We start from the raw sequence: 16640 nt of genomic DNA, 5'->3' as shown, positions 1-16640 counted from the left end.
AAGCAGGCTTCTGACTGAGCAGTAGGCCACAGCCACAGTGGGACTTAATCACCAGGACCCCTGGATCATGATCTTAACTGAAGGAAGATACTTAACCTACTAAGCTACCCAGGCAACCCTAGCTTTACTTTTTTAAACCTAAACTTAACATTACATATTTAAATAATCCTAAAATTTTACTAAGATGCCAGTATTCGTGCACAACTAGAAAACATCCTCCATTTACATCAAATGAGAAACAGATTACCATTAATGCATTAATAGCTCTCAATATTAAGTACTAGAAATAACTGAAATTATTGTGGGGGAAGATTCATCGTGACAATGCTTGGCTCATGTTTCAGACACAATGGAAAAGCAGGTCCACACTGGTGTTAGCATACAAGAGTCAGGTCACTATGGAAAAGGTTTAATAAAAAAGCAAAGTGCATACAGAGATATACAACAATTCTAAAGACAAAAAATTAGCTCTATTATGGGGTCTTAACCATAAACTCAAAAGTCTATATCAACTAGGCCTTTGATGAGCTGTGTATAAATAGTACAGTTACAGTTATGCTGAAAGTTGAGTTATTTGAAATCTTCAAAAAAAATCAAATTGCTCCTGCTAAATCCTCAACTGGGCTGGATAGAGTCAACATTTCTGTTACATACACGGATTTAATCATTTGTTGTCTAATCATAGCAGCTGCCCCTTACCATTTATCATAAGGACTTCAACAGTGGGCCTTCTTCAACTTCTACTGTTTCTCGACAATTCCCGTTCTAGTGATTTTTCTGCCATTAACAATTTTAGTAGAAGGTGATACAGATTTGAAATTAGGCATCCCACTACCACCAAAGGTCTTGGAAGAAAATGAAGTGAGGCCCCACGGACCTGGTGAACCAAAGGAAGTAAATCCTCTATCAATGAAGAAAATTCTCCTCCAAAAGGTGGAAATCCACTGAAGGCAGAGAAAAACAACCTCTGCCTCACCTGCTTTGGCAGGGACCCATTTGCTTGACCCCAAAAAAGTCCTCAAATGGGTTTTTGAGGAAGCTGAATTAAAATGGGTCCCTTCCACCAAAAAATACCCTGAAGACATGGTCTGGGTTTCGGAAAGTGAAGCCACACTCAAAGGGACTGTCAAAATGTCCTACCTCCACCTCCATTTAATCCTTCTTTGACATATTTACCATAGACGTCCTGTTTTTTAGCATCTAATAACACTTCATGCACCTCAGCTACTTGTTTGAGTTTTCTCCCCACTTCTTGTTTATTCTCAGGATGCCACTTCAGTGCTGATTTCTGATATGTCTTTTTAATACGTTCCACCGAGGCATGTCACTGCCCGCCTAGAACTTCAGAGTGATCCAGCAGGCTTAACACGCTGTGGTCGGAGTCTGAGGGCAGAGTCATGGGGGGCCAGTGCTGTGGGGGGCAGGAGCCGCGGGGCAGTTGGGGAGGTGGACTAGGAGCCTCGAGTGGGGGGAGGGGCAGGACCAGAGGCCGGCAGACGTGTCCCCTCAGCTTCAGCACGGGAGTGCTGGTGGCGCTGAGTGCCCCTTCTCATGCTCTTCATTCTCTCCCTTTTCCGACAAACAACCGGAAAAGTAATTTATAACTTCTCTATTCATCCCATTCCAAAGAAATAGATGCTTCTCTAATCCACATAGAACTCCATTTTTAGGAGCAAACTTTTCAAGTAAAAACTTTTGTACACGTCTATTCCATCATCTGTTTTAGTTTGCTGGGTCGTGTTTTCCAGAAAATGAGGAATATTGGAAGAAGTCCCAGAAAGACTGGGGCAGGGCCACTATACGTCATGAATTTTCACATAAAATTCTACTTTCAAATAGTTTTATTTTCAGCTTTTTAGTTTGGAAAATGTTACTTTCTGAGGCGTGTAACTAAGATCTCCAAACATGACCACAGTGGGAGATGCATCTTTGGTCTGTTTGCAGGTGGGACAATTAACATCACTGCTAAAATATATACATATTATATTTATATATATAATATAAAATTATATATATATATACATATACATATATATAATTTTTTAAGTCAGACCACTTACCTTAGGCTAAGGATAAAAGCTATACCCACACAAAATTTTACTCTATAAAATAATTGAAATAACAGAAGTGTGGGGGGAAAGGTCAATATGAGTGTATAGGAATTTTGTATAGTATAGTGGCCTCTGAGTCCTCCAAAACTGGGTTCATAGCTCTTACTTGGCCATTTTCTAGCCCTGTCAACGTGGGCTAGGTACTTAACCCCTGAAAAGCCTCAACATCCTCATCAGTAAAAAGGGCTATAAATTAACCTATCCAACAAGGCCCTCAAGAGGATTAAATGAGATAATCCGTGTACAACACTTCATAGAGTGCCTGACACATAGGAAGCACTCCATAAACACATGTCATCATCATTTCTGAGACATGGCCATCTGTTCTGTAGGCTGCGTGTTATGAATAATATGTACCCAATGGAGATCATAAGACACCAAAAAGATGGCAACTCCTATGAATTGCATAATGATTTTCAGTGGCAAATAAAGCGCTAATCTGCCCTCTATATACTGCAGTCTGACCTTGAAAGTGTTTTCCAGACTCTGGTGAAAGTCACAGGAGCTCAGGTCTGTAGTCACAAAAGGAATGTGGCTCTTAAAATCTTACGACAGACCACAGATATGGGGCAGTTAACTTATCAAGAGGAAATGGGCTCTGGTTTTCTTTGCAGGCCTCAGATCCAGGAGCTGCAAAGTTGAGTCACCAGCTTGCTATCTGACCCCAGGCCAGGCACTTAACCTCACCCTGACCCCATTTCCTTACTTAAAATCAACTCTCTGCTCATGTTCCGTTCAAGTCATTATCTCTATCCACAAAAATTGATTGTGACTAAGGTGTCCCGAAGATTTTGAAAATTAATTTTTCAGTGAGTTAGGTTTACAAAATCAAACTATGAAAGGTTGGGAAATGAGTAAGTCCAGCTCTGCATTTTGGTGTTCTGGTATTATTTTAAGAGTTCTCTTCCTGGAACAAAATCACCAAGCCAGACAATAAGCTTTGTCTGACACTGTGACCTTAGTTGCTGATGAAGCTTTCTTGTGTTGGTATTTCTGGGAGTGACAGAATGGAAGAGAACAGGAGCCCTTTTGTCAGGAGGTAGTCAAGAGGGAAATAAATTTTCGTTATTTAAAGAGAATTTAGGACAAGCGAGGCAGTGTCATTTGTTAAGGAACTAGACCAGCAGCTCGGATTGTTGGGTCTCACACTCAGCCTCTGTCTCTACTTAACCTAGGACAATTTAAACAACTATAAGTAACCATAGGAGTAGTCCCTGAACTAATAAGCTCTCCCAGCTACCAACTTACACAAAATTAATGTACATCCACACCGCTCAGTGCTCACTGAGACAAATGTCTCACCTTCCTGGGGTCTACTGTGAACATCTTGAGTACAAAGGTATATTGTGTTTACTTTTTGCCCTCGCTCACACAATGACTAGCTCCAGAAATATTGCTGACAAAAGAGGTGATGAGGAAAAGTGTCTCAAGTGTCAAATCTGAAAGTAACTGAAGTTTACCCTCTTTGTCAGAGTTTTTTAAACATCAATTGTCTTCCCAAAAAAATGTCTGAAATATTCTACACCTTTTCCTGCCTTCTTGCTGACTTGACGTCAGCCATATCACCATTAATTAACTTCCTGGCCTACAATGATTTTTTCTGTTTCCTTACTTGCTAACAGAAGCAGCCCTTCCTGCTTCTAATTTGGTCCTTTTAAGCTACTGAGAAATCAAATTAACAAGGCATATCAGTTCAAGTTAGGTTCAGCTGTGAGTAACAGAAACCCAGCTGTAGTTGTAGTTGTAGTAACTGTAGTTGTAGTTGTAGTAAATGGAAGAGGCATATTTGCTTGTGTAAAGAACTGTAGAGGGAAACATGGTGCCTGGGTGGCTCAGTCTGGTAGGCATCTGATTCTTGATTTAGGCTCAGGTCATGATCTCAGGGTCATAAGAATGAGGCCCATGTCAGGCTCCACACTGAGTGTGGAACCTGCTTAAAAGTCTCTCTCTCTTTCCCTCTGCACCCCCCTCCACCCAGCCCCTTCTTGCTCACACTCTCTGTCAATCCTCTCTCTCAAAGAAGAAGAAGGAGGAGCAGAAGGAGAAGAAGGAGAAGAAGAAGAAGGAGAAGAAGAAGAGGAAGAAGAAGAAGAAGGAGAAGAAGAAGAGGAAGAAGAAGAAGAGGAGGAAGAAGAATAGGAAGAAGAAGAGGAGGAAGAAGAAGAAGAAGAAGAAGGAGGAGGAGGAGGAGGAGGAGGAGGAGGAGGAGGAGGAGGAGGAGGAGAAGGAGGAGAAGGAGGAGAAGAAGGAGAAGGAGAAGAAGGAGAAGGAGAAGAAGGAGAAGAAGAAGAAGAAGAAGAAGAAGAAGAAGAAGAAGAGGAGGAGGAGGAGGAGGAGGAGGAGGAGGAGGAGGAGGAGGAGGAGGAGGAGGAGGAGGAGGAGGAGGAGGAGGAGGAGGAAGAAGAAGAAGAAGAAGTAGTAGTAGAAGTAGTAGTAGTGGTATAGATCCAAGCAATCCAGGTAGGAGGGCTCCGGAGGAAAGCTTTTGAAGCTCTAACCATTATAGCTCCCTTACAAGTAGCAGAAAGAAGGAAGGAAAGAATAACAAAAAGGTACAACTGTCCTCTTTTTACCGAACTGCCTGAAAGTCCTACCCGGTAACATTTGGAAAGCAGGCAAGATCTCATCTTCTTTGTAAAATTCAAAGGCTGTGTTACAATCTCTTAAAGTCCATGCTTTCTTTTAAAAACATTAAAATCATATGCCTTCCCTTATTGTCATTTGAAAAAATTAAATTAGATATTATGATTCAAACTTTGCAAACACTCACAGACACAAGTGGAGATTCTGAATTCACACCCGTCACACTATCACCACCTGCTTTGAGAATCACTATTCAAAGGCAATGTCAAGCAAAGGATAAACACAAAGTGTTGGTAGATGATTTCACAAGAGGCATCGGAAGACTGAGAAGATGAAGGGAGTCATGTCTCTGGCTCCAGATCTGATCATTTGGCCTGCTGATTTATTGGCTACCAAATGGGAGAGGTAAACTGGAGATATGACCCAAATTAACTATGGTACTTTACAGACTAAAACAGAGACATGAAGGCTAATGAGATAACTAAGTAGATAATGTACTTCAACCAAATGCAAGGAGATGCCATGTTTAATAGAGAAGAGGACTGTGAGAATGTATATTTAGAGCTTCCAAGTACATGGAGGTGGCTTCTTGCATTTCAGGGACCCAGGAATGCATTGAATGAATGAATGGGCATCATATGCTAGTAGGCACAGACCAGAGGATGAGGACAGTTGGATGGTCAGATGAAAAGAACATCAAATAGTTTGGTGATTTCCAACCAGTAAATAGAAGATTCCAGAGGGGGGCCTAGTCACTGTTGCAAATGTCTATAACTCCTTAGGTGCAATAAGAATGAGAACATTTCTGTAGACTGAAAAAGAGGAGCACAACCACTTGGTGATGGGGTGGTACGGTGTGCCAGAACAGACATTACAGTCCGCAAATCCCTACGAGATTTCACCAAAAAAAAAAAAAATCCTCTCAATCTCCCAAGTGCTCAAAATCTGGTAGGGAAAGGACAGCTTCAAGTTTCTAGCTCCGTGGAGCATTTCTTTTTATAATGTTTTCTAAGGTTTCCACGAAAGTAGCCCTTGAAGACTGAGAAGAGAGGTTGCCAGAGCCTGGAAGGTTTTTTAGTATATCCCAAAGAAGTACCCAGCATGACGTTTGGAACTCCTTTGAAGTTGTCCCTTCAACAGGCATGTAACTTGTATTATACCCAATAGATAGTATTTGTTTACATTTTCTAATTTTCACCAACCTTAAAGCATGATTGCCATATTCTCTATCTTATTATATCCTCCATGCTTCCTAATACCCTGAGAGTACACACAGCTCATTTTAAAAACTGAGAATCTGACCTGCAAATAACCCAGGGGGTTACTGTGCTTGACCTTGCGGGAATGTATTCATGTGCCACTTAGATAATTTTTAATGGGGTTAAAAAATGCTCAGCCCTTGGGTATTTCTAAATTATATTCTGCCATCACATTTAGCTGGGTCTCCCCTCACTTTACTAGCTGAAGGTGAAAATAGGGAAGATTGTAAACTGTCAGATGATAGGACCCGCACAAAGGGAATGGAGAAAAGGATTTTATAGAATAGCATCCCTGAAAGATCGCTGACACGAAACCAAAACTATGCTTTTCAAATACAAGTAACATAGGGACTTCTTTCAAAAGAAAATCACCCATAATTTTAGGTGCAGACCTAACCATTTTGACTTAAATGGCTCTATAAGAAAGCTACCAAATGGAAATAATAATAGCATGAAACTTGATATTAAGTACTTCTGTGTATGCTTTTATACAACTACATAATCAAAACAAATTCACATATGAAATAAAGGCTGAACAAATAAATTAACAGTTTTAATTTTATGTGACCTACAGTGTTGTGTAGAAAATAAGTCTTTCAGTGTGAATAAGATTGTTTATTACATTTTGGGTTTTTTTTTTAGTAACTGTAAATAAACATGAGCACAGAAGTTGCAGAATGTTAGTTATAAATTAGTCATCCAGTTGACCAAGAATATGCTTAAAATTATTAATTATCATCAAAGTGAATAAAAAGTATATTTTTAATTAATTCTACATTCTTTTTTTTTAAGATTTTGTTTATTTATTTGACAAAGAGCACAAGCGGAGGAAGAAGAAGGCAGAGGGAGAGGGAAAAGCAGGCTTCCTGCTGAGCAGGGAGCCAGATGGGGGGTTCAATTCCAGGACCCTGGGATCATGACCTGAGCCAAAGGCAGATGCTTACCCAACTGAGCCATCCAGGCATCCAAATGAAAAGAGAGTATTACAAAAAGAAATGCACAGATCTGGCTCATTAGCATCTCCCTAGGTCCTAACACTGAGCCTGGCATATAGAAGACTCAAAAAATATGTTTATTGAGTGGGTGAATACATTTCCTAGAATTCTACAAAAGGGTTTCAATCCAGGTGCTGATCAACAGAGTAAATAAAAACTAACCTAAAGTCAAAGGAAGATGTGCAGTGATTAAAACTTTGGATATCGTTAATAGATTTGTCTCTTCCTGGGAGGATGATCACAGCAGCTGATGGGATGGAGAGGTCTGGGAAATGACTGGAGTTAATCATGTTGCCAAAAGCTTTGGAGGATTGTAGTCCTGAAGCCTGAGGTTACTGGTGATGGGATTGGTTTACATTTTACTTTCTTAAAAGGCTGTTTCTAGAACCCAAGGAGATAAATAGGTATGTTTGCTAAATAATTTTCAATTTATGTCAATGTTAACCTCAAAAGGGAGATGAAACCAGTCATTTAAATCCATCTTTTAAATATTAATAACATAATTGTGAAATATGATGATCACATGATCCTAATTTTATTTTCCTGCCACTTGGAGAAGGCATTGATTAACCAGGATAGCCAAATTTCTTTTCTTTTTTGGGCGGGGGGGGGGGGAGGTGGGCTAAATTTCTTGACATTGAGAATGACCTCTTATTTTCCTAGGTATGAATTATACAAGTATATAAAATGAAAAAAAAATATTTTATAAAAGAGACAGAGGTAAGTTTTGATGTGCACAAAAGAAAAAAATCAGAATTCAGTGTGTAATTTCCAATCTTTTCCTCCACTTCCAAAGATGAACAGAAGTATTTTCCCTCTGCAAAGACCTAACAACTGACAACACTACTTGTTTTATCCATCCTAAGGGGCAGGTGTGACAGAGAGACAGATCATAATACCCTAATAATACCCTACCTTACCCTGGTAAGAACAGAGGAAATTACATAAAAACACTTTCTCTGTGTAATTTAAGATACCAAGGAAAATTTGTTTTAACTAAAAGCTTTCCATATTGAGAGTTTATAACTTACACATTATTTTCTCTTCATGTTTACTTGCTCAAACTCCCTTTTTTAATCTTAAGATATAACCTAATTACAATGGTAGGTTTTCAAAGTGGAAATTCATAGCTATAGAAATAATGTGGGGAGGGTTTTGGTTCTTTTTTTAATTCAATTTAATTAACATATAGTGTATTATTAGTTTCAGGGGTAGAATTTAGTGATTCATCAGTTGCATACAACACCCAGCTCTCATTCCATCAAGTGCCCTCCTTAATGCTCATCACCCACTTACTCCATTCCACCACCCACCACCTCTCCAACAACCCTCAGTTTGTTTCCTAGAGCATCTTTTTATGGTTTTCCTCCTTCTCAATTTTCATCTTATTTTATTTTTCCTTCCCTTCCCCTATGTTCATCTGTATTATTTCTTAAATTCCACATATGAGTGATATCATATGGTATTTGTCTTTCTCTGAGTGACTTATTTCACTTAGCATAATATATTCCAGTCCCATCCATGTCATTGCAAATGGCAAGATTTCATTCTTTTGGTGACTGAGAAATATTCCATTATATATCACCTCTTCTTTATCCATTCATTTGTCAATGGACATCTGGTCTGTTTCCATAGTTTGGCTATTGTGGACATTGCTGCTATAAACATTATGGTGCATGTGACCCCTTTGAATCACTGAGTTTGTATCCTTTGGATAAAAATACCCAGTAGTACAGTTGCTGGGTCATAGGGTAGCTCTATTTTTCACTTTCTGAGGAACCTCCATGCTATTTTCCAGAGTGGCTGCACCAGCTTGCATTCCCCACCAACAGGGTAGGAGGGTTCCCCTTTCTCTGTACTCTCACCAACATGTGTGGTTACCTGACTGGTTAATTTTAACTATTCTGACTGGTGTGAGTTGATATCTTACTGTGGTTTTGATTTGTATTTCCCTGATCCCAAGCTATGTTGAGCACTTTTTCATTTAGATGTCTTCTTTGCAGAAATGTCTGTTCATGTCTTCTGCCTATTTCTTGACTGGATTATTTTTTTGGGAGGGTGATGACTTTGATAAGTTCTTCATAGATTTTGGATACTATAAACAATTTTTTTTTTGTTTTTTGGGTTTTTTTTTTTTTTTGCTGGGTTGCTATTTGATCAATCAAAAATTATTTGGGGTCCTTACCATATAACTAACATGCTCTTTATATATTCCTTGATTCAGAAATTTTTACATTTAATTTAACATTGTAATGTAGTATTACTTGCAAGTTCCCTCACATCCTTGAAGGAATAATGTAGTGGGTGGGTTGATGGGTGATGGATGAAAGCACGCACAGATGGATGGGTGCAGAAATGGAAAAATCGGTAGATGGATATACAGGGAAAGAAATAAAATGCTATTAGCACATAATCAGTGAAGATTGTAAGACAATTTATTAAAAAAAACACATAAAAATGTGCGGTACAAATTCTGGTGCTGCAGAAATTCAGAAGAGTTGAAAATTGATGGGATTAATAGAAAAATGTTTTATGTCTTTTAGTTTCACACACTCCAAAAAACTCCAACATCACATGGAACACCCAGATGTTTCTTCTTTCTGTTAGGGCTGCATTCACAGTAGGGGGAAGATCACATGGTGTCTCTCTCCTTCCTCTCAGCAAAGTTTCCAGCTTTTATAGCTTTCTCCTTGGTCTCCAGTCTCTTCCCTTGCACTCTCAGAAAACTGCATCTCCTACTTCCCAGAGAAATGAATAGAAATCAGATATGAATTTCCTTAATTTCTTGTTGTCAAACCCAACTAATACATTTTGGTCCTTGACTTGCTTGACTTCTCTGTGGCCTTTGACAGTGACCTAGGCTTTTCTCTTGTTGAAACACATCCTTCTTGGCAACCATGAAGTTTCCCTCACCTGGATTCTCATAGCTGTCTGGTTCTTCCTCCCCAGGTCCTTTCACAGGTTCTTCTTCATCAGTTTAGAGCTGCTATTTATATTTATTAGCGATTGCTACAATAATGGTGCCTAACAAAAAGCCAATCCCAAATTCAGGGGCTTACAGTGACAAGCATTTATTTTTATCCTCTCAAGTCTGCAGCTGAACTGCAGTTCAGTCAAACTAGGGTGGGCTCTGCTTCAGACTGTGTGTCAGCCAGACCTGACTCCAGGTTGCAAGTCAGGCTCAACTTGGGGGCCAGTCTACCTGCTTTTATTCTGAGGCCAGTCTGAAGGGACAATGGCAACTGAGGGCATGTTTCTCTCACAAAAGATCACTGGAACATAAAAGGGAAGCCCAATGGCACATGCACATTTTAAATATCTGTTCATATCATGTCTACTAACATTTCATTAGCCAAAGCAAGTCATAGAGTCCTGCCCAACATCAAGGTATAGGTGTTTCATTCATCCTCCATGAACCCACTGCAAGGATGTGGATATATAACAGAATCACCAGGAAGTAAGTAATTCAGAATAATCACTCACTTTTGTTTCCCAGGGTTCTCTCCTCATCCCCTTTCCTTCCTCATCTCTTCTTGGGCTCTTACCCATACTCATTACACAGTAACAATCCCACCTCTAATCTATAGGTTCAATCCAGATTTTCCTGCCCATCTCCAGATCAATATAAGCAGTTGCCAAATCTCTGGTTGGAATTACCACAGACCTCTGAAAAGCAAGATTAAAGGGAAACTTGAGGAACTGCATGTCTTATCTTTCTATAGATAAAAAACCCGAATTGTGACTCCCACCCAGTTAATATTTAGTGACAGGTTATTTTGTATTGAGCACTGTTCTAGAGACAGGGGATAGAGTAATGAAGAAGACAAGGAAGAAAGAGGAGGCGGAGCACAGGGAGGAGGAGGATGAAGAAGAGAAGGAGGACAGCAGAAAGAGGAGAAGGAGGAAGGGGAGGAGGAGGAGGAGAAGAACGCTACCTTCATGTGGCTTACATTCCATATGCTTGCTAAATAATTCTAAACTTTTAGTTATCAGTTAGGGTTGCATCACTGTATCACTACAAATAATATAGAAAACAGACTCATTATAGGGATTAGACCATATGTGACTGTGGGAGTAGTCTCTGCAGGCCAACGGAAGAGTCTATACAGGTTGTTTTCTCTGTGACTTAGGGTCGATCCAGTATAGCTAATTCACTTGAGGTCAGCCTGACTGACAATAGGGAGGGAAAGCTGAATCAGAAAGCATGAGGATGAACTGGGACCTATGTCTGCCTCACATCTCAACCTCGGCGACTTCGGTGACCTGCTGGTGCCCTTCCTCATCCACTTGGCTTAGCCCTGGGGGAAGCCAGTGGAGGGAACCTGGTGAGAGTGGGAGCCATAGACCTGGGAGCTACCCTGTACCAACTGGGTGAAGTAGCAGACCTGTAGCTGTGGCGGTGAGTTGCCTCTGTGGCTGGTGCCCAGCATAGACCCGCAGAACCCAATATGGCTGCAACTTCACTTGAGCTTTCCAGCTCTTGTCCAGAATGTCTCTTGTGGCCAACATGAACCAAAAATCATCCAGGGAAGAGAATTCTGGGAAACATAGTTCCAGAGTAATTAAGTTGACACCGTAAAGCCATCATAGTTTGTTAAAATATATGTATTTTATATACATGTATGTAAATAATAAATATGCATGTTACATAAATAAAAATAATATTTAATTTAATTTAAATATTTTTATTTAAATATTGACACACAGTCTGAAGCAGAAAACCCAGTAGTTTGACTGAACTACAATTCAGCTGCAGACTTGAGAGGGTAAAAATAAATTTTTAAATAAATTTAAAATATTTAAACATATAAATATTTATATTTATGTAATATATGCATATATATGTATTTATATATATGTATTTATATACATATATATACATATATTCTACGTAACAAATTCTACGTACCATTCAGGTCACACTGTAGTGATATATACATGACTTCAGTGTGACCTGAGTGGTGCGCAGAATTTGTATAATCCTAGAGGTTAAACAATTCACCCAAAAGGCGAAGGCCAGTATAACAGTTTACCACAGTAAATAGTTTGGCCAAGCTTCAGAGGCGTATCTTTTGGAAAAATGTGATTGATAATATATTTACCTGCTTAGTGACCTTATAAGCGTTTGATAAAACCTGATTAAAAGATGCTAGTAAATCAATATACAAACCCCTAGTGTTAAGTATGTGTAATTATTTGAAGGAAAGATCTTACACAGAGACAATAGAATGTGTTCTTTACATGTCCAAGAACTTCCGGCCACACAGGAGCCATTTACTCTTCTAGCAGCGTTCATTTATTGGGGGCCCTAAAAAAAGGTACATGCACCAACCTCATGACGAGCTTACGTGCAGGTAGTAACTTACTCTCCTGGAAGCCTCTGGCTCATCACTTTTACTATAGTTTTCACACATATTCTGAAGAAGGTGTCGATCCCTTGACTATCTGGGTACAACTGACATAATTTAAAACAGATGTCACATCTCCATAATGGAAAGAAGCCTCTGCTTGGAGAACAGCTGAAGGGGGTGGAAGCACATGCCGTCGGCAGGTCCTGGAGCAGAGCCCGTGGGCACGAAAGCTGCTAGGCAAAGGTTTGAAGTAGAAGCTGACCTACAGTACGCACAGACATCCACCTTCTTTACCCTTCCCTTAGTTCGTTCGCCCTCATTGTCTACTCATCGTGCTCCCTGGGTCTAGGGAAAGAAGCCAATAAACTAATTCACACGAAGGTGTAAAACCCTGATAAGACAGCTCTGGGATATTAACAAGGTCAGAAGCCAAGGAAAAACATCTGAACAATGAGATTCGAGGGAATCTTGAGCCAATAAGGGAGGATATAAACCTTCAGATTCCCTCAGATGAATCCCCTCCACTCACTCAGAGCCTGCCTTATGCCCTATCACGGTGGACTCACAGATGGTAAAAATGAGGACTGTTTTTATTCAGCCCTAGAGCTTCCCCCCCAGACTCCAGATGTAGGGGAAACCTCAGTCCACCTTTTGTGCTTGTTTCTTATGAGCAATTTAGGTGCGCTAACTGATAACAGGCCCGCACTATTCCTTCCCGTGTGCTGCTTTTTCTACGGACTGAAACTCAGAAGCAGTATGCTCAAAATATCTTTCTCAGTGTTTATTTCTCTCACTACTAAATTCTGTCTTCAAAACTCACAGGACAGCTGTAGAGAAAGAGAGAGAGAGAGACCTATCATAACAGGGAAACGTGAATTTTCAAATAAGAGAACAAAAGAAAATGAAATACCAAGTAGCCTGAAAGATGTCCTCTCTTGAGAGAGGAGAGGCTTTCAAACCAATGCTTGAGTTTACACACTGTACAGTACTCTACTTGAAGCCTCTAGATTCCTAAAGAAGTGTCCTTAATAGTCTAGCCTTGAACTGCCCTACCCTGTTGTCCACGCTCCCCACTGTGCCAACCCTCTACATCCCCAGCCCATAAGCAGCTCAGATCCACGTTAATGCCAAGAAAGCCCTGCATGGGGGCCCCAATTTACTGGAGCCAAGGGCAAAAATAAAGCTATGAAATTGTTTGCAAGAGCTTAAAATAACTAGTCTGGCAAAGCTAAGCTACACTTTGAGAGAGACAACAGAGCAGCAGAAGAGAATTCTAACCATCCCACTGCCCATAAATGACCTCCCTGCTCGGCCCAGCGGTGCACTTCCTTCCTATGAGAACATCTCCCCTAAGGCAGCGACCGTCATTCAGCTTTTTATTTTTCACCCACATAGCATCTTTTTAAACGTCTGCTGAATAGTAAAAGACCAGTAGCCACAAGAGAAGGGCTCTTAATGTAATTTAATATGACTTCAGAAACCACAGCCAGGAGACATACATCAGTGGATGCATTTTTCTTTTAGAATGACCAAAATTTACTCATCATGAATTCTCTGTTGTAAGCATGTCCCAAAGGATTGCAAAACAAAAGCTAGATTCACCGGCTTCCTCCTTGCTAGACAAGACTCACCCTGTCCCTTGGGGCAGCCAGCAACCGAAAAGGGTTTGCACCCTGCCCTGCAGGGCAAGCGACTGAAAGCAAGGAGTCTAAAATAAGGAAGGCTGGGTGGCGGAGGTCCAGCCCCACCTGCACTGTCCAGGGCACTGAACCAAGTCCCTTGGATGGAGGGCCTACAGTTGAGGGCAGGTTAATCAACACCAATCTTGGTGTTTCTCTGTAGCGGGCACAGAACCAACACAATGCACCATCCAGTGCACAGACACTTGCCTTTCTGCCAAACCCTCCGGCAAGCTGGATCCGGTCTCCATTATCTAATTTGATTCTGGGCCCCTGGCTACAATGGTGGATGAGGTCCAAGCCCTAGTAAATCCCCATGCCCTGAATGGTTCCCAGGAACTCAGGTCAGCCTTGGCACCTCCACAGAGTCAATGCTCAGACTATCGACCCTCCCCTCTCCTCCACTAACAAACAAACAGACTTCAAGCTGGGCCCTGGAGACTTCCAAAGTGGAGGGAGCCAGGAATCTGACAGGATATTCTTAAACAAATATGAGCAGAAGCTGGCATTACCACCCGGTTAAGCTGTCTGATATGCCTGGGGCCCTGGCACATTCCTAAATATACTGACTCCCAGACTGATGACCAATGTTTCAAAGTTTGATATCTCCCTCAAATGTCATACTAAAGACTAAACTTGCCCTAGATATGTTTATATTCATCTATAGCCATCACCCATTACAAGACATTTTTTATGTTACTCTGGCTGCCTGATAAGTTTAGGGGGTTTAGAATCAATTGGAGGTCCATCTTGATATCCCTAGAATCTAGCATTGAGTCTGGCACACAATATATAAGCAATAAAACTTTATTGAAGTGAACTATTCTTGCTGGCAATGTGGTATCTAGCACAGATCATGTACTCCCGTGTGTTAAACATATTGGTATATTATTTTGAATTTACTTGTATATCATATTATAAGTTTATAGAGGAATAGAGGCATCATGGGTGTAACTATATGTTCATCAAATATAAATGGTCACTAAATACATGTTCATCAAATAAATGAAGTTGGAGAAATCATGAATTTCTCAAAACCATGAAATTTTTAGAAAACAAATTTGGACTTAATATTTTGATATATCTATCACCAAATTCTTTCAACCACCATTGCTAAGAATATTATTTAGTGTATTGAAAATTGTTGCAAAATTATATACATTGGCTTTAAACCCCTCTTCTAATCAATATTCTAATGAGCACAAAGGGGAAAGGAGAAACTCCCCAAAATGTCAAAGGCCTAGGTAAAGAGCAAAAAACTTACTGCCTAACATTTTCTATACCGGCAAGGCTGCTTAATCAGCTCACTATAATGGGAAGGGTTTTCATAGTGTTGGTAGTCTCAGGGTGTTGGTCTATGGGCTTGTTACTGAACAGTTGGGAGCTAGGGGCAAATATCCTGAAGCAACTTTCTTCTCTCAAACACACTAGACATTTAGCTAATTGAGCCAAATTGTTTCCATGGATACTTCCCATATCAAGAATTGTGTGATGTCTGTATGTTACTTGCTTAATATACTTTTGGTGTTAATAAATTCAAGTTGGTGAATATTACTGGAAAACAGGAAATTCCTAAGTAAAGGTGAAAATTTAATACAAATCAATGTCCTATGCAATATAGTTTATGATGCATTTTATTAAATAAAACAGTATTCCTCAAAGGATCTAGAAAAAATAGAACCTGGATGACATTTTAATATACACCATTCCTATTTTACCCAAGCTAAATAATTGTATGTTATTATAATAATACACACAATTACTAGGTAATAACAGGGTTGCATTCATATACGAAGCACTTTACAAAGTACAAGTACAATGGTATTGCAGTAATGGTTACTATTAAGTTTGCAAAAAGCTTGCTGCCTCTGTTGTCTCATGTTCACATGCCCTAGTACAACTGAATTTTCCAAAATACTTACAAATGTCACAAAGGAGCAAGATAACCGAGAGGAGAAAGGTGAAGGAGGTTTGCTGTTTGCAAAAGGATCTTAGTTTATGAAAAAGAGCATGAATTAAGCAGTCAGACTAACCTGGATTTGCATCCTGGCTTTTTATAGACGAGCTGTGTGACCCTGGGCAAGTGATTTAACTACTCTTTCCTAATCGGCAAGAGTGATGATAAAATACCTTCCAAAACCTGATGCAAAGATGACGCCAGAATAATGTATGTGAAAGCACCTTGCATCACACTTGGAAGACACTACATCCTCATGGATATTTAGTTTTCTTCTTTATGTAGAGTGAATTCTTCACTTAAAATTCACAGCTGATACTGGGGAGTTTGGGTAGCTTTACCCACCTCCCCACATTCTCTGAGGTAGCCAGGCCCCATCACATTTCTGCCCTCATCCTTCCCTTATTCTTTAAACAAAATGAAATTTTTGGTCTCAGATAACTGAAATTCCAATGAGCTAAATCAGGATACTTTCCTATAGACCAGGGATGTTTTGGGATGGGGGAGAGGGTGTCTAGATCACCTTGGTATCCTAAAGCAACATCAGATAGAAGAAGTGGTCTGTGAAGTCTTTCATCTAAAAAATAAATAAATAAATAAATATATAAATAAATGAAAGACAAGCTGAAAAATCTGAGTTCTGCTGTTCTGGAGATAGTGGTAACTAGTTCAGTGGACTGCAGGGAAAATACTCTGTGTTAACCT

The 16640-nt window shown here is 39.9% G+C and overlaps 1 pseudogene across 1 annotated transcript; it reads right to left on the bottom strand.

Annotated features, from left to right (window-relative positions):
* Positions 1 to 705: 705 nt before the first annotated feature.
* Positions 706 to 1399, bottom strand: LOC309870293 (dnaJ homolog subfamily B member 6 pseudogene; annotated as a pseudogene). Its single transcript has one exon. The product of its transcript is annotated as a dnaJ homolog subfamily B member 6 pseudogene (transcript).
* Between the last annotated feature and the right edge of the window lie 15241 nt (positions 1400 to 16640).

Source organism: Mustela nivalis (assembly GCF_964662115.1).
Source record: "Mustela nivalis genome assembly, chromosome: 7".
In the NCBI taxonomy this organism is placed as follows: domain Eukaryota; kingdom Metazoa; phylum Chordata; class Mammalia; order Carnivora; family Mustelidae; genus Mustela; species Mustela nivalis.
The sequence above is the reverse complement of the archived record's forward strand: the minus strand, read 5'-3'. Positions and strand labels throughout refer to the sequence as shown.